This window comes from Phyllobates terribilis, unplaced genomic scaffold, assembly GCF_046119375.1.
Source record: "Phyllobates terribilis strain yellow unplaced genomic scaffold, ASM4611937v1 Scaffold_5__5_contigs__length_657084704, whole genome shotgun sequence".
Taxonomy (NCBI): Eukaryota; Metazoa; Chordata; class Amphibia; order Anura; family Dendrobatidae; genus Phyllobates; species Phyllobates terribilis.
The window spans coordinates 646231120-646251404 of NW_027362765.1; positions in this window are offsets into that span (position 1 = coordinate 646231120).

The following is a 20285-nucleotide window of genomic DNA, read 5'->3' on the forward strand; positions in this document are numbered from 1 at the left end:
AGAAAATTGGCTGAAAACGACTTAATATCAAGGACTCATCGGGCGAATCACTCTGGAACTGAAATCGGAATGCTCACTGACATTTTCCCCTCTCCGAAAGTCTGAAAAATGATGGAAAAATGACTAATTCCAAAAAAAATTTTTTTCAATTTTACCCCCGTGGGATATATATTCTACCCACACACATTTGGAACTCTCCTGGGGTACCCTCGCATATATTATGCCCTAATTTAATGGATATTTTCACCAAAAAGTGAAGTTTTCAAAAAGTCAAAATTGGCTATAAACGACCTAATATCAAGGACTCATCGGGCGAATCGCTCTGGAACTGAAATCGGAATGCTCACTGACATTTTTCCCTCTCCGAAAGTCTGAAAAATGATGGAAAAATGACTAAGTCCAAAAAAATTTTTTTTTAACTTTTTTCAATTTTACCCCCGTGGCATATATATTCTACCCACACACATTATGAACTCTCCTGGGGTACCCTCACACATATTATTCCCTCATTTAATGTATATTTTCACCAAAAAGTGAAGTTTTCAAAAAGTCAGAAAATTGGCTGAAAGCGACTTAACATCAAGGACTCATCGGGAGAATCACTCTGGAACTGAAATCGGAATACTCACTGACATTTTCCCCTCTCCGAAAGTCTGAAAAATGATGGAAAAATGACTAAGTCCAAAAAAATTTTTTTTTAACTTTTTTCAATTTTACCCCTGTGGGATATACATTCTACCCACACACATTTGGATCTCTCCTGGGGTACCCTCACACATATTATTCCCTCATTTAATGGATATTTTCACCAAAAAGTGAAGTTTTCAAAAAGTCAGAAAATTGGCTGAAAACGACTTAATATCAAGGACTCATCGGGCGAATCGCTCTGGAACTGAAATCGGAATGCTCACTGACATTTTCCCCTCTCTGAAAGTCTGAAAAATAATGGAAAAATGACTAAGTCCAAAAAAATTTTTTTTTTACTTTTTTCAATTTTACCCCTGTGGGATATACATTCTACCCACACACATTTGGATCTCTCCTGGGGTACCCTTGCACATATTATTCCCTCATTTAATGGATATTTTCACCAAAAAGTGAAGTTTTCAAAAAGTCAGAAAATTGGCTGAAAACGACTTAATATCAAGGACTCATCGGGCGAATCGCTCTGGAACTGAAATCGGAATGCTCACTGACATTTTCCCCTCTCTGAAAGTCTGAAAAATGCTGGAAAAATGACTAAGTCCCAAAAAATTTTTTTTTAACTTTTTTCAATTTTACCCCCATGGGATATAAATTATACCCACACACATTTGGAACTCTCCTGGGGTACCCTCACACATATTATTCCCTCATTTAATGGATATTTTCACCAAAAAGTGAAATTTTCAAAAAGTCAGAAAATTGGCTGAAAACGACTTAATATCAAGGACTCATCGGGTGAATCACTCTGGAACTGAAATCGGAATACTCACTGACATTTTCCCCTCTCCGAAAGTCTGAAAAATGATGGAAAAATGACTAAGACCAAAAAACATTTTTTTCAACTTTTTTCAATTTTACCCCCATGGGATATTATATTCTACCCACACATTTGGAACTCTCCTGGGGTACCCTCACACATATTATTCCCTCATTTAATGGATATTTTCACCAAAAAATGAAGTTTTCAAAAAATCAGAAAATTGGCTGAAAACGACTTAATATCAAGGACTCATCGGGCGAATCGCTCTGGAACTGAAATCGGAATGCTCACTGACATTTTTCCCTCTCCGAAAGTCTGAAAAATAAGGGAAAAATGACTAAGTCCAAAAAAATTTTTTTTAAACTTTTTTCAATTTTTCCCCCATGGGATATATATTCTACCCACACACATTTGGAACTCTCCTGGGGTACCCTCACACATATTATTCCCTCATTTAATGGATATTTTCACCAAAAAGTGAAGTTTTCAAAAAGTCAGAAAATTGGCTGAAAACGACTTTATATCAAGGACTCATCGGGCGAATCGCTCTGGAACTGAAATCGGAATGCTCACTCACATTTTCCCCTCTCCGAAAGTCTGAAAAATGATGGAAAAATGACTAAGTCCAAAAAAATTTTTTTAAAACTTTTTTCAATTTTACCCCCATGGGATATATATTCTACCCACACACATTTGGAACTCTCCTGGGGTACCCTCACACATATTATTCCCTCATTTAATGGATATTTTCACCAAAAAGTGAAGCTTTCAAAAAGTCAGAAAATTGGCTGAAAACGACTTAATATCAAGGACTCATCGGGCGAATCGCTCTGGAACTGAAATCGGAATGCTCACTGACATTTTCCCCTCTCCGAAAGTCTGAAAAATGATGAAAAAATGAAAGTCCAAAAAAATTTTTTTTAAACTTTTTTCAATTTTTCCCCCATGGGATATATATTCTACCCACACACATTTGGAACTCTCCTGGGGTACCCTCACGCATATTATTCCCTCATTTAATGGTTATTTTCACCAAAAAGCGAAGTTTTCAAAAAGTCAGAAAATTGGCTGAAAACGACTTAACATCAAGGACTCATCGTGCGAATCACTCTGGAACTGAAATCGGAATGCTCACTGACATTTTCCCCTCTCCGAAAGTCTGAAAAATGATGGAAAAATGACTAAGTCCAAAAAAATTTTTTTTAAACCTTTTTCAATTTTACCCCTGTGGGATATACATTCTACCCACACACATTTGGATCTCTCCTGGGGTACCCTTGCACATATTATTCCCTCATTTAATGGATATTTTCACCAAAAAGTGAAGTTTTCAAAAAGTCAGAAAATTGGCTGAAAACGACTTAATATCAAGGACTCATCGGGCGAATCGCTCTGGAACTGAAATCGGAATGCTCACTGACATTTTCCCCTCTCTGAAAGTCTGAAAAATGATGGAAAAATGACTAAGTCCCAAAAAATTTTTTTTTAACTTTTTTCAATTTTACCCCCATGGGATATAAATTATACCCACACACATTTGGAACTCTCCTGGGGTACCCTCACACATATTATTCCCTCATTTAATGGATATTTTCACCAAAAAGTGAAATTTTCAAAAAGTCAGAAAATTGGCTGAAAACGACTTAATATCAAGGACTCATCGGGTGAATCACTCTGGAACTGAAATCGGAATACTCACTGACATTTTCCCCTCTCCGAAAGTCTGAAAAATGATGGAAAAATGACTAAGACCAAAAAACATTTTTTTCAACTTTTTTCAATTTTACCCCCATGGGATATTATATTCTACCCACACATTTGGAACTCTCCTGGGGTACCCTCACACATATTATTCCCTCATTTAATGGATATTTTCACCAAAAAATGAAGTTTTCAAAAAATCAGAAAATTGGCTGAAAACGACTTAATATCAAGGACTCATCGGGCGAATCGCTCTGGAACTGAAATCGGAATGCTCACTGACATTTTTCCCTCTCCGAAAGTCTGAAAAATAAGGGAAAAATGACTAAGTCCAAAAAAATTTTTTTTAAACTTTTTTCAATTTTTCCCCCATGGGATATATATTCTACCCACACACATTTGCAACTCTCCTGGGGTACCCTCACACATATTATTCCCTCATTTAATGGATATTTTCACCAAAAAGTGAAGTTTTCAAAAAGTCAGAAAATTGGCTGAAAACGACTTTATATCAAGGACTCATCGGGCGAATCGCTCTGGAACTGAAATCGGAATGCTCACTCACATTTTCCCCTCTCCGAAAGTCTGAAAAATGATGGAAAAATGACTAAGTCCAAAAAAATTTTTTTTAAACTTTTTTCAATTTTACCCCCATGGGATATATATTCTACCCACACACATTTGGAACTCTCCTGGGGTACCCTCACACATATTATTCCCTCATTTAATGGATATTTTCACCAAAAAGTGAAGCTTTCAAAAAGTCAGAAAATTGGCTGAAAACGACTTAATATCAAGGACTCATCGGGCGAATCGCTCTGGAACTGAAATCGGAATGCTCACTGACATTTTCCCCTCTCCGAAAGTCTGAAAAATGATGAAAAAATGAAAGTCCAAAAAAATTTTTTTTAAACTTTTTTCAATTTTTCCCCCATGGGATATATATTCTACCCACACACATTTGGAACTCTCCTGGGGTACCCTCACACATATTATTCCCTCATTTAATGGTTATTTTCACCAAAAAGTGAAGTTTTCAAAAAGTCAGAAAATTGGCTGAAAACAACTTAACATCAAGGACTCATCGTGCGAATCACTCTGGAACTGAAATCGGAATGCTCACTGACATTTTCCCCTCTCCGAAAGTCTGAAAAATGATGGAAAAATGACTAAGTCCAAAAAAATTTTTTTTAAACCTTTTTCAATTTTACCCCTGTGGGATATACATTCTACCCACACACATTTGGAACTCTCCTGGGGTACCCTCACACATATTATTCCCTCATTTAATGGATATTTTCACCAAAAAGTGAAGTTTTCAAAAAGTCAGAAAATTGGCTGAAAACGACTTAATATCAAGGACTCATAGTGCAAATCACTCTGGAACTGAAATCGGAATGCTCACTGACATTTTCCCCTCTCCGAAAGTCTGAAAAATGATGGAAAAATGACTAAGTCCAAAAAAATTTTTTTTCAACTTTTTTCAATTTTACCCCCATGGGATATATATTCTACCCACACACATTTGGAACTCTCCTGGGGTACCCTCACACATATTATTCCCTCATTTAATGGATATTTTCACCAAAAAGTGAAGTTTTCAAAAAGTCAGAAAATTGGCTGAAAACGACAATATCAAGGACTCATCGGGCGAATCGCTCTGGAACTGAAATCGGAATGCTCACTGACATTTTCCCCTCTCTGAAAGTCTGAAAAATGCTGGAAAAATGACTAAGTTCAAAAAATTTTTTTTTTAACTTTTTTCAATTTTACCCCTGTGGGATATACATTCTACCCACACTCATTTGGATCTCTCCTGGGGTACCCTCACACATATTATTCCCTCATTTAATGGATATTTTCACCAAAAAGTGAAGTTTTCAAAAAGTCAGAAAATTGGCTGAAAACGACTTAACATCAAGGACTCATCGTGCGAATCACTCTGGAACTGAAATCGGAATGCTCACTGACATTTTCCCCTCTCCGAAAGTCTGAAAAATGATGGAAAAATGACTAAGTCCAAAAAAATTTTTTTTAAACTTTTTTCAATTTTACCCCTGTGGGATATACATTCTACCCACACACATTTGGAACTCTCCTGGGGTACCCTCACACATATTATTCCCTCATTTAATGGATATTTTCACCAAAAAGTGAAGTTTTCAAAAAGTCAGAAAATTGGCTGAAAACGACTTAATATCAAGGACTCATCGTGCGAATCACTCTGGAACTGAAATCGGAATGCTCACTGACATTTTCCCCTCTCCGAAAGTCTGAAAAATGATGGAAAAATGACTAAGTCCAAAAAAATTTTTTTTCAACTTTTTTCAATTTTACCCCCATGGGATATATATTCTACCCACACACATTTGGAGCTCTCCTGGGGTACCCTCACACATATTATTCCCTCATTTAATGGATATTTTCACCAAAAAGTGAAGTTTTCAAAAAGTCAGAAAATTGGCTGAAAACGACTTTATATCAAGGACTCATCGGGCGAATCGCTCTGGAACTGAAATCGGAATGCTCACTCACATTTTCCCCTCTCCGAAAGTCTGAAAAATGATGGAAAAATGACTAAGTCCAAAAAAATTTTTTTTAAACTTTTTTCAATTTTACCCCCATGGGATATATATTCTACCCACACACATTTGGAACTCTCCTGGGGTACCCTCACACATATTATTCCCTCATTTAATGGATATTTTCACCAAAAAGTGAAGCTTTCAAAAAGTCAGAAAATTGGCTGAAAACGACTTAATATCAAGGACTCATCGGGCGAATCGCTCTGGAACTGAAATCGGAATGCTCACTGACATTTTCCCCTCTCCGAAAGTCTGAAAAATGATGAAAAAATGACTAAGTTCAAAAAATTTTTTTTTTTACTTTTTTCAATTTTACCCCTGTGGGATATACATTCTACCCACACTCATTTGGATCTCTCCTGGGGTACCCTCACACATATTATTCCCTCATTTAATGGATATTTTCACCAAAAAGTGAAGTTTTCAAAAAGTCAGAAAATTGGCTGAAAACAACTTAATATCAAGGACTCATCGGGCGAATCACTCTGGAACTGAAATCGGAATGCTCACTGACATTTTCCCCTCTCCGAAAGTCTGAAAAATGAAGGAAAAATGACTAAGTCCAAAAAACATTTTTTTAAACTTTTTTCAATTTTACCCCCATGGGATATATATTCTACCGACACACATTTGGATCTCTCCTGGGGTACCCTCACACATATTATTCCCTCATTTAATGGATATTTTCACCAAAAAGTGAAGTTTTCAAAAAGTCAGAAAATTGGCTGAAAACGACTTAATATCAAGGACTCATCAGGCGAATCACTCTGGAACTGAAATCGGAATACTCACTGACATTTTCCCCTCTCTGAAAGTCTGAAAAATGATGGAAAAATGACTAAGTCCAAAAAAATTTTTTTTCAACTTTTTTCAATTTTACCCCCATGGGATATATATTCTACCCACACACATTTGGAACTCTCCTGGGGTACCCTCACACATATTATTCCCTCATTTAATGGATATTTTCACCAAAAAGTGAAGTTTTCAAAAAGTCAGAAAATTGGCTGAAAACGACAATATCAAGGACTCATCGGGCGAATCGCTCTGGAACTGAAATCGGAATGCTCACTGACATTTTCCCCTCTCTGAAAGTCTGAAAAATGCTGGAAAAATGACTAAGTTCAAAAAAAATTTTTTTTAACTTTTTTCAATTTTACCCCTGTGGGATATACATTCTACCCACACACATTTGGATCTCTCCTGGGGTACCCTCACACATATTATTCCCTCATTTAATGGATATTTTCACCAAAAAGTGAAGTTTTCAAAAAGTCAGAAAATTGGCTGAAAACGACTTAACATCAAGGACTCATCGGGCGAATCACTCTGGAACTGAAATCGGAATACTCACTGACATTTTCCCCTCTCCGAAAGTCTGAAAAATGATGGAAAAATGACTAAGTCCAAAAAACATTTTTTTCAACTTTTTTCAATTTTACCCCCATGGGATATATATTCTACCCACACACATTTGGAACTCTCCTGGGGTACCCTCACACATATTATTCCCTCATTTAATGGTTATTTTCACCAAAAAGTGAAGTTTTCAAAAAGTCAGAAAATTGGCTGAAAACGACTTAACATCAAGGACTCATCGTGCGAATCACTCTGGAACTGAAATCGGAATGCTCACTGACATTTTCCCCTCTCCGAAAGTCTGAAAAATGATGGAAAAATGACTAAGTCCAAAAAAATTTTTTTTAAACTTTTTTCAATTTTACCCCTGTGGGATATACATTCTACCCACACACATTTGGAACTCTCCTGGGGTACCCTCACACATATTATTCCCTCATTTAATGGATATTTTCACCAAAAAGTGAAGTTTTCAAAAAGTCAGAAAATTGGCTGAAAACGACTTAATATCAAGGACTCATCGTGCGAATCACTCTGGAACTGAAATCGGAATGCTCACTGACATTTTCCCCTCTCCGAAAGTCTGAAAAATGATGGAAAAATGACTAAGTCCAAAAAAATTTTTTTTCAACTTTTTTCAATTTTACCCCCATGGGATATATATTCTACCCACACACATTTGGAACTCTCCTGGGGTACCCTCACACATATTATTCCCTCATTTAATGGATATTTTCACCAAAAAGTGAAGTTTTCAAAAAGTCAGAAAATTGGCTGAAAACGACAATATCAAGGACTCATCGGGCGAATCGCTCTGGAACTGAAATCGGAATGCTCACTGACATTTTCCCCTCTCTGAAAGTCTGAAAAATGCTGGAAAAATGACTAAGTTCAAAAAAATTTTTTTTTAACTTTTTTCAATTTTACCCCTGTGGGATATACATTCTACCCACACACATTTGGATCTCTCCTGGGGTACCCTCACACATATTATTCCCTCATTTAATGGATATTTTCACCAAAAAGTGAAGTTTTCAAAAAGTCAGAAAATTGGCTGAAAACGACTTAATATCAAGGACTCATCGGGCGAATCACTCTGGAACTGAAATCGGAATACTCACTGACATTTTCCCCTCTCCGAAAGTCTGAAAAATGATGGAAAAATGACTAAGTCCAAAAAACATTTTTTTAAACTTTTTTCAATTTTACCCCCATGGGATATATATTCTACCCACACACATTTGGATCTCTCCTGGGGTACCCTCACACATATTATTCCCTCATTTAATGGATATTTTCACCAAAAAGTGAAGTTTTCAAAAAGTCAGAAAATTGGCTGAAAACGACTTAATATCAAGGATTCATCGGGCGAATCACTCTGGAACTGAAATCGGAATACTCACTGACATTTTCCCCTCTCCGAAAGTCTGAAAAATGATGGAAAAATGACTAAGTCCAAAAAACATTTTTTTCAACTTTTTTCAATTTTACCCCCATGGGATATATATTCTACCCACACACATTTGGAACTCTCCTGGGGTACCCTCACACATATTATTCCCTCATTTAATGGTTATTTTCACCAAAAAGTGAAGTTTTCAAAAAGTCAGAAAATTGGCTGAAAACGACTTAACATCAAGGACTCATCGTGCGAATCACTCTGGAACTGAAATCGGAATGCTCACTGACATTTTCCCCTCTCCGAAAGTCGGAAAAATGATGGAAAAATGACTAAGTTCAAAAAAATTTTTTTTAAACTTTTTTCAATTTTACCCCTGTGGGATATACATTCTACCCACACACATTTGGAACTCTCCTGGGGTACCCTCACACATATTATTCCCTCATTTAATGGATATTTTCACCAAAAAGTGAAGTTTTCAAAAAGTCAGAAAATTGGCTGAAAACGACTTAATATCAAGGACTCATCGTGCGAATCACTCTGGAACTGAAATCGGAATGCTCACTGACATTTTCCCCTCTCCGAAAGTCTGAAAAATGATGGAAAAATGACTAAGTCCAAAAAACATTTTTTTCAACTTTTTTCAATTTTACCCCGATGGGATATATATTCTACCCACACACATTTGGAACTCTCCTGGGGTACCCTCACACATATTATTCCCTCATTTAATGGTTATTTTCACCAAAAAGTGAAGTTTTCAAAAAGTCAGAAAATTGGCTGAAAACGACTTAACATCAAGGACTCATCGTGCGAATCACTCTGGAACTGAAATCGGAATGCTCACTGACATTTTCCCCTCTCCGAAAGTCTGAAAAATGATGGAAAAATGACTAAGTCCAAAAAAATTTTTTTTAAACTTTTTTCAATTTTACCCCTGTGGGATATACATTCTACCCACACACATTTGGAACTCTCCTGGGGTACCCTCACACATATTATTCCCTCATTTAATGGATATTTTCACCAAAAAGTGAAGTTTTCAAAAAGTCAGAAAATTGGCTGAAAACGACTTAATATCAAGGACTCATCGTGCGAATCACTCTGGAACTGAAATCGGAATGCTCACTGACATTTTCCCCTCTCTGAAAGTCTGAAAAATGCTGGAAAAATGACTAAGTTCAAAAAAATTTTTTTTTAACTTTTTTCAATTTTACCCCTGTGGGATATACATTCTACCCACACACATTTGGATCTCTCCTGGGGTACCCTAACACATATTATTCCCTCATTTAATGGATATTTTCACCAAAAAGTGAAGTTTTCAAAAAGTCAGAAAATTGGCTGAAAACGACTTAATATCAAGGACTCATCGGGCGAATCACTCTGGAACTGAAATCGGAATACTCACTGACATTTTCCCCTCTCCGAAAGTCTGAAAAATGATGGAAAAATTACTAAGTCCAAAAAAATTTTTTTTAAACTTTTTTCAATTTTACCCCTGTGGGATATACATTCTACCCACACACATTTGGAACTCTCCAGGGGTACCCTCACACATATTATTCCCTCATTTAATGGATATTTTCACCAAAAAGTGAAGTTTTCAAAAAGTCAGAAAATTGGCTGAAAACGACTTAATATCAAGGACTCATCGGGCGAATCACTCTGGAACTGAAATCGGAATACTCACTGACATTTTCCCCTCTCCGAAAGTCTGAAAAATGATGGAAAAATGACTAAGTCCAAAATACATTTTTTTAAACTTTTTTCAATTTTACCCCCATGGGATATATATTCTACCCACACACATTTGGATCTCTCCTGGGGTACCCTCACACATATTATTCCCTCATTTAATGGATATTTTCACCAAAAAGTGAAGTTTTCAAAAAGTCAGAAAATTGGCTGAAAACGACTTAATATCAAGGACTCATCGGGCGAATCACTCTGGAACTGAAATCGGAATACTCACTGACATTTTCCCCTCTCTGAAGGCCTGAAAAAAGATGGAAAAATGACTAAGTCCAAAAAAAATTTTTTTAAACTTTTTTCAATTTTACCCCCATGCGATATATATTCTACCCACACACATTTGGAACTCTCCTGGGGTACAATCACACATATTATTCCCTCATTTAATGGATATTTTCACCAAAAAGTGAAGTTTTCAAAAAGTCAGAAAATTGGCTGAAAACGACTTTATATCAAGGACTCATCGGGCGAATCGCTCTGGAACTGAAATCGGAATGCTCACTGACATTTTCCCCTCTCCGAAAGTCTGAAAAATGATGGAAAAATGACTAAGTCCAAAAAAATTTTTTTTAAACTTTTTTCAATTTTTCCCCCATGGGATATATATTCTACCCACACACATTTGGAACTCTCCTGGGGTGCCCTCGCACATATTATTCCCTCATTTAATGGATATTTTCACCAAAGAGTGAAGTTTTCAAAAAGTCAGAAAATTGGCTGAAAACGACTTAATATCAAGGACTCATCAGGCGAATCGCTCTGGAACTGAAATCGGAATGCTCACTGACATTTTCCCCTCTCCAAAAGTCTGAAAAATGATGGAAAAATGACTAAGTCCAAAAAAAATTTTTTTCAATTTTACCCCCGTGGGATATATATTCTACCCACACACATTTGGAACTCTCCTGGGGTACCCTCGCATATATTATGCCCTAATTTAATGGATATTTTCACCAAAAAGTGAAGTTTTCAAAAAGTCAAAATTGGCTATAAACGATTTAATATCAAGGACTCTTCGGGCGAATCGCTCTGGAACTGAAATCGGAATGCTCACTGACATTTTTCCCTCTCCGAAAGTCTGAAAAATGATGGAAAAATGACTAAGTCCAAAAAAAATTTTTTTAAAACTTTTTTCAATTTTACCCCCGTGGGATATACATTCTACCCACACACATTATGAACTCTCCTGGGGTACCCTCACACATATTATTCCCTCATTTAATGTATATTTTCACCAAAAAGTGAAGTTTTCAAAAAGTCAGAAAATTGGCTGAAAGCGACTTAACATCAAGGACTCATCGGGAGAATCACTCTGGAACTGAAATCGGAATACTCACTGACATTTTCCCCTCTCCGAAAGTCTGAAAAATGATGGAAAAATGACTAAGTCCAAAAAAATTTTTTTTTAACTTTTTTCAATTTTACCCCTGTGGGATATACATTCTACCCACACACATTTGGATCTCTCCTGGGGTACTATTGCACATATTATTCCCTCATTTAATGGATATTTTCACCAAAAAGTGAAGTTTTCAAAAAGTCAGAAAATTGGCTGAAAACGACTTAATATCAAGGACTCATCGGGCGAATCACTCTGGAACTGAAATCGGAATAGTCACTGACATTTTCCCCTCTCCGAAAGTCTGAAAAATGATGGAAAAATGACTAAGTTCAAAAAAAAAATTTTTTAACTTTTTTCAATTTTACCCCTGTGGCATATACATTCTACCCACACACATTTGGATCTCTCCTGGGGTACCCTCACACATATTATTCCCTCATTTAATGGATATTTTCACCAAAAAGTGAAGTTTTCACAAAGTCAGAAAATTGGCTGAAAACGACTTAATATCAAGGACTCATCGGGCGAATCGCTCTGGAACTGAAATCGGAATGCTCACTGACATTTTTCCCTCTCCGAAAGTCTGAAAAATGATGGAAAAATGACTAAGTCCCAAAAAAATTTTTTTAAAACTTTTTTCAATTTTACCCCCGTGGGATATACATTCTACCCACACACATTATGAACTCTCCTGGGGTACCCTCACACATATTATTCCCTCATTTAATGTATATTTTCACCAAAAAGTGAAGTTTTCAAAAAGTCAGAAAATTGGCTGAAAGCGACTTAACATCTAGGACTCATCGGGAGAATCACTCTGGAACTGAAATCGGAATACTCACTGACATTTTCCCCTCTCCGAAAGTCTGAAAAATGATGGAAAAATGACTAAGTCCAAAAAAATTTTTTTTTAACTTTTTTCAATTTTACCCCTGTGGGATATACATTCTACCCACACACATTTGGATCTCTCCTGGGGTACTATTGCACATATTATTCCCTCATTTAATGGATATTTTCACCAAAAAGTGAAGTTTTCAAAAAGTCAGAAAATTGGCTGAAAGCGACTTAACATCAAGGACTCATCGGGAGAATCACTCTGGAACTGAAATCGGAATACTCACTGACATTTTCCCCTCTCCGAAAGTCTGAAAAATGATGGAAAAATGACTAAGTCCAAAAAAATTTTTTTTTTTACTTTCTTCAATTTTACCCCTGTGGGATATACAATCTACCCAAACACATTTGGATCTCTCCTGGGGTACCCTCACACATGTTATTCCCTCATTTAATTGATATTTTCACCAAAAAGTGAAGTTTTCAAAAAGTCAGAAAATTGGCTGAAAACGACTTAATATCAAGGACTCATCGTGCGAATCACTCTGGAACTGAAATCGGAATGCTCACTGACATTTTCCCCTCTCCGAAAGTCTGAAAAATGATGGAAAAATGACTAAGTTCAAAAAAATTTTTTTTTAACTTTTTTCAATTTTACCCCTGTGGGATATACATTCTACCCACACACATTTGGATCTCTCCTGGGGTACCCTCACACATATTATTCCCTCATTTAATGGATATTTTCACCAAAAAGTGAAGTTTTCAAAAAGTCAGAAAATTGGCTGAAAACGACTTAATATCAAGGACTCATCGTGCGAATCACTCTGGAACTGAAATCGGAATGCTCACTGACATTTTCCCCTCTCCGAAAGTCTGAAAAATGATGGAAAAATGACTAAGTCCAAAAAAATTTTTTTTCAACTTTTTTCAATTTTACCCCCATGGGATATATATTCTACCCACACACATTTGGAACTCTCCTGGGGTACCCTCACACATATTATTCCCTCATTTAATGGATATTTTCACCAAAAAGTGAAGTTTTCAAAAAGTCAGAAAATTGGCTGAAAACGACAATATCAAGGACTCATCGGGCGAATCACTCTGGAACTGAAATCGGAATGCTCACTGACATTTTCCCCTCTCTGAAAGTCTGAAAAATGCTGGAAAAATGACTAAGTTCAAAAAAATTTTTTTTTAACTTTTTTCAATTTTACCCCTGTGGCATATACATTCTACCCACACACATTTGGATCTCTCCTGGGGTACCCTCACACATATTATTCCCTCATTTAATGGATATTTTCACCAAAAAGTGAAGTTTTCAAAAAGTCAGAAAATTGGCTGAAAACGACTTAATATCAAGGACTCATCGGGCGAATCACTCTGGAACTGAAATCGGAATACTCACTGACATTTTCCCCTCTCCGAAAGTCTGAAAAATGATGGAAAAATGACTAAGTCCAAAAAACATTTTTTTAAACTTTTTTCAATTTTACCCCCATGGGATATATATTCTACCCACACACATTTGGAACTCTCCTGGGGTACAATCACACATATTATTCCCTCATTTAATGGATATTTTCACCAAAAAGTGAAGTTTTCAAAAAGTCAGAAAATTGGCTGAAAACGACTTAATATCAAGGACTCATTGGGCGAATCGCTCTGGAACTGAAATCGGAATGCTCACTGACATTTTCCCCTCTCCGAAAGTCTGAAAAATGATGGAAAAATGACTAAGTCCAAAAAAATTTTTTTTAAACTTTTTTCAATTTTTCCCCCATGGGATATATATTCTACCCACACACATTTGGAACTCTCCAGGGGTGCCCTCGCACATATTATTCCCTCATTTAATGGATATTTTCACCAAAGAGTGAAGTTTTCAAAAAGTCAGAAAATTGGCTGAAAACGACTTAATATCAAGGACTCATCAGGCGAATCGCTCTGGAACTGAAATCGGAATGCTCACTGACATTTTCCCCTCTCCAAAAGTCTGAAAAATGATGGAAAAATGACTAAGTCCAAAAAAATTTTTTTTTAACTTTTTTCAATTTTACCCCTGTGGGATATACATTCTACCCACACACATTTGGATCTCTCCTGGGGTACTCTTGCACATATTATTCCCTCATTTAATGGATATTTTCACCAAAAAGTGAAGTTTTCAAAAAGTCAGAAAATTGGCTGAAAACGACTTAATATCAAGGACTCATCGGGCGAATCACTCTGGAACTGAAATCGGAATAGTCACTGACATTTTCCCCTCTCCGAAAGTCTGAAAAATGAAGGAAAAATGACTAAGTCCAAAAAAATTTTTTTTTTTACTTTTTTCAATTTTACCCCTGTGGGATATACAATCTACCCAAACACATTTGGATCTCTCCTGGGGTACCCTCACACATGTTATTCCCTCATTTAATTGATATTTTCACCAAAAAGTGAAGTTTTCAAAAAGTCAGAAAATTGGCTGAAAATGACTTAACATCAAGGACTCATCGTGCGAATCACTCTGGAACTGAAATCGGAATGCTCACTGACATTTTCCCCTCTCCGAAAGTCTGAAAAATGATGGAAAAATGACTAAGTCGAAAAAAAATTTTTTTAAACTTTTTTCAATTTTACCCCTGTGGGATATACATTCTACCCACACACATTTGGAACTATCCTGGGGTACCCTCACACATATTATTCCCTCATTTAATGGATATTTTCACCAAAAAGTGAAGTTTTCAAAAAGTCAGAAAATTGGCTGAAAACGACTTAATATCAAGGACTCATCGTGCGAATCACTCTGGAACTGAAATCGGAATGCTCACTGACATTTTCCCCTCTCCGAAAGTCTGAAAAATGATGGAAAAATGACTAAGTTCAAAAAATTTTTTTTTTAACTTTTTTCAATTTTACCCCTGTGGGATATACATTCTACCCACACACATTTGGATCTCTCCTGTGGTACCCTCACACATATTATTCCCTCATTTAATGGATATTTTCACCAAAAAAGTGAAGTTTTCAAAAAGTCAGAAAATTGGCTGAAAACGACTTAATATCAAGGACTCATCGGGCGAATCACTCTGGAACTGAAATCGGAATACTCACTGACATTTTCCCCTCTCCGAAAGTCTGAAAAATGATGGAAAAATGACTAAGTCCAAAAAACATTTTTTTAAACTTTTTTCAATTTTACCCCCATGGGATATATATTCTACCCACACACATTTGGATCTCTCCTGGGGTACCCTCACACATATTATTCCCTCATTTAATGGATATTTTCACCAAAAAGTGAAGTTTTCAAAAAGTCAGAAAATTGGCTGAAAACGACTTAACATCAAGGACTCATCGAGCGAATCACTCTGGAACTGAAATTGGAATACTCACTGACATTTTCCCCTCTCTGAAAGCCTGAAAAATGATGGAAAAATGACTAAGTCCAAAAAAATTTTTTTTAAACTTTTTTCAATTTTACCCCCATGGGATATATATTCTACCCACACACATTTGGAACTCTCCTGGGGTACAATCACACATATTATTCCCTCATTTAATGGATATTTTCACCAAAAAGTGAAGTTTTCAAAAAGTCAGAAAATTGGCTGAAAACGACTTTATATCAAGGACTCATGGGGCGAATCGCTCTGGAACTGAAATCGGAATGCTCACTGACATTTTCCCCTCTCCGAAAGTCTGAAAAATGATGGAAAAATGACTAAGTCCAAAAAAATTTTTTTTAAACTTTTTTCAATTTTACCCCCATTGGATATATATGCTACCCACCCACATTTGGAACTCTCCTGGGGTACCCTCACACATATTATTCCCTCATTTAATGGATATTTTCACCAAAAAGTAAAGTTTTCAAAAAGTCAGAAAATTGGCTGAAAACGACTTAATATCAAGGACTCATCAGGCGAATCGCTCTGGAACTGAAATCGGAATGCTCACTGACATTTTCCCCTCTCCAAAAGTCTGAAAAATGATGGAAAAATGACTAAGTCCAAAAAAAATTTTTTTCAATTTTACCCCCGTGGGATATATATTCTACCCACACACATTTGGAACTCTCCTGGGGTACCCTCGCATATATTATGCCCTAATTTAATGGATATTTTCACCAAAAAGTGAAGTTTTCAAAAAGTCAAAATTGGCTATAAACGACCTAATATCAAGGACTCTTCGGGCGAATCGCTCTGGAACTGAAATCGGAATGCTCACTGACATTTTTCCCTCTCCGAAAGTCTGAAAAATGATGGAAAAATGACTAAGTCCAAAAAAAATTTTTTTAAAACTTTTTTCAATTTTACCCCCGTGGGATATACATTCTACCCACACACATTATGAACTCTCCTGGGGTACCCTCACACATATTATTCCCTCATTTAATGTATATTTTCACCAAAAAGTGAAGTTTTCAAAAAGTCAGAAAATTGGCTGAAAGCGACTTAACATCAAGGACTCATCGGGAGAATCACTCTGGAACTGAAATCGGAATACTCACTGACATTTTCCCCTCTCCGAAAGTCTGAAAAATGATGGAAAAATGACTAAGTCCAAAAAAATTTTTTTTTAACTTTTTTCAATTTTACCCCTGTGGGATATACATTCTACCCACACACATTTGGATCTCTCCTGGGGTACTATTGCACATATTATTCCCTCATTTAATGGATATTTTCACCAAAAAGTGAAGTTTTCAAAAAGTCAGAAAATTGGCTGAAAACGACTTAATATCAAGGACTCATCGGGCGAATCACTCTGGAACTGAAATCGGAATAGTCACTGACATTTTCCCCTCTCCGAAAGTCTGAAAAATGATGGAAAAATGACTAAGTCCAAAAAAATTTTTTTTTTTACTTTTTTCAATTTTACCCCTGTGGGATATACAATCTACCCAAACACATTTGGATCTCTCCTGGGGTACCCTCACACATGTTATTCCCTCATTTAATTGATATTTTCACCAAAAAGTGAAGTTTTCAAAAAGTCAGAAAATTGGCTGAAAACGACTTAATATCAAGGACTCATCGTGCGAATCACTCTGGAACTGAAATCGGAATGCTCACTGACATTTTCCCCTCTCCGAAAGTCTGAAAAATGATGGAAAAATGACTAAGTTCAAAAAAATTTTTTTTTAACTTTTTTCAATTTTACCCCTGTGGGATATACATTCTACCCACACACATTTGGATCTCTCCTGGGGTACCCTCACACATATTATTCCCTCATTTAATGGATATTTTCACCAAAAAGTGAAGTTTTCAAAAAGTCAGAAAATTGGCTGAAAACGACTTAATATCAAGGACTCATCGTGCGAATCACTCTGGAACTGAAATCGGAATGCTCACTGACATTTTCCCCTCTCCGAAAGTCTGAAAAATGATGGAAAAATGACTAAGTCCAAAAAAATTTTTTTTCAACTTTTTTCAATTTTACCCCCATGGGATATATATTCTACCCACACACATTTGGAACTCTCCTGGGGTACTCTCACACATATTATTCCCTCATTTAATGGATATTTTCACCAAAAAGTGAAGTTTTCAAAAAGTCAGAAAATTGGCTGAAAACGACAATATCAAGGACTCATCGGGCGAATCGCTCTGGAACTGAAATCGGAATGCTCACTGACATTTTCCCCTCTCTGAAAGTCTGAAAAATGCTGGAAAAATGACTAAGTTCAAAAAAAATTTTTTTTAACTTTTTTCAATTTTACCCCTGTGGCATATACATTCTACCCACACACATTTGGATCTCTCCTGGGGTACCCTCACACATATTATTCCCTCATTTAATGGATATTTTCACCAAAAAGTGAAGTTTTCAAAAAGTCAGAAAATTGGCTGAAAACGACTTAATATCAAGGACTCATCGGGCGAATCGCTCTGGAACTGAAATCGGAATGCTCACTGACATTTTTCCCTCTCCGAAAGTCTGAAAAATGATGGAAAAATGACTAAGTCCCAAAAAAATTTTTTTAAAACTTTTTTCAATTTTACCCCCGTGGGATATACATTCTACCCACACACATTATGAACTCTCCTGGGGTACCCTCACACATATTATTCCCTCATTTAATGTATATTTTCACCAAAAACTGAAGTTTTCAAAAAGTCAGAAAATTGGCTGAAAGCGACTTAACATCAAGGACTCATCGGGAGAATCACTCTGGAACTAAAATCGGAATAGTCACTGACATTTTCCCCTCTCCGAAAGTCTGAAAAATGAAGGAAAAATGACTAAGTCCAAAAAAATTTTTTTTTTTACTTTTTTCAATTTTACCCCTGTGGGATGTACAATCTACCCAAACACATTTGGATCTCTCCTGGGGTACCCTCACACATGTTATTCCCTCATTTAATTGATATTTTCACCAAAAAGTGAAGTTTTCAAAAAGTCAGAAAATTGGCTGAAAATGACTTAACATCAAGGACTCATCGTGCGAATCACTCTGGAACTGAAATCGGAATGCTCACTGACATTTTCCCCTCTCCGAAAGTCTGAAAAATGATGGAAAAATGACTAAGTCGAAAAAAAATTTTTTTAAACTTTTTTCAATTTTACCCCTGTGGGATATACATTCTACCCACACACATTTGGAACTCTCCTGGGGTACCCTCACACATATTATTCCCTCATTTAATGGATATTTTCACCAAAAAGTGAAGTTTTCAAAAAGTCAGAAAATTGGCTGAAAACGACTTAATATCAAGGACTCATCGTGCGAATCACTCTGGAACTGAAATCGGAATGCTCACTGACATTTTCCCCTCTCCGAAAGTCTGAAAAATGATGGAAAAATGACTAAGTTCAAAAAAATTTTTTTTTAACTTTTTTCAATTTTACCCCTGTGGGATATACATTCTACCCACACACATTTGGATCTCTCCTGGGGTACCCTCACACATATTATTCCCTCATTTAATGGATATTTTCACCAAAAAGTGAAGTTTTCAAAAAGTCAGAAAATTGGCTGAAAACGACTTAATATCAAGGACTCATCGGGCGAATCACTCTGGAACTGAAATCGGAATACTCACTGACATTTTCCCCTCTCCGAAAGTCTGAAAAATGATGGAAAAATGACTAAGTCCAAAAAACATTTTTTTAAACTTTTTTCAATTTTACCCCCATGGGATATATATTCTACCCACACACATTTGGATCTCTCCTGGGGTACCCTCACACATATTATTCCCTCATTTAATGGATATTTTCACCAAAAAGTGAAGTTTTCAAAAAGTCAGAAAATTGGCTGAAAACGACTTAACATCAAGGACTCATCGAGCGAATCACTCTGGAACTGAAATTGGAATACTCACTGACATTTTCCCCTCTCTGAAAGCCTGAAAAATGATGGAAAAATGACTAAGTCCAAAAAAATTTTTTTTAAACTTTTTTCAATTTTACCCCCATGGGATATATATTCTACCCACACACATTTGGAACTCTCCTGGGGTACAATCACACATATTATTCCCTCATTTAATGGATATTTTCACCAAAAAGTGAAGTTTTCAAAAAGTCAGAAAATTGGCTGAAAACGACTTTATATCAAGGACTCATCGGGCGAATCGCTCTGGAACTGCAATCGGAATGCTCACTGACATTTTCCCCTCTCCGAAAGTCTGAAAAATGATGGAAAAATGACTAAGTCCAAAAAAATTTTTTTTAAACTTTTTTCAATTTTACCCCCATTGGATATATATGCTACCCACCCACATTTGGAACTCTCCTGGGGTACCCTCACACATATTATTCCCTCATTTAATGGATATTTTCACCAAAAAGTAAAGTTTTCAAAAAGTCAGAAAATTGGCTGAAAACGACTTA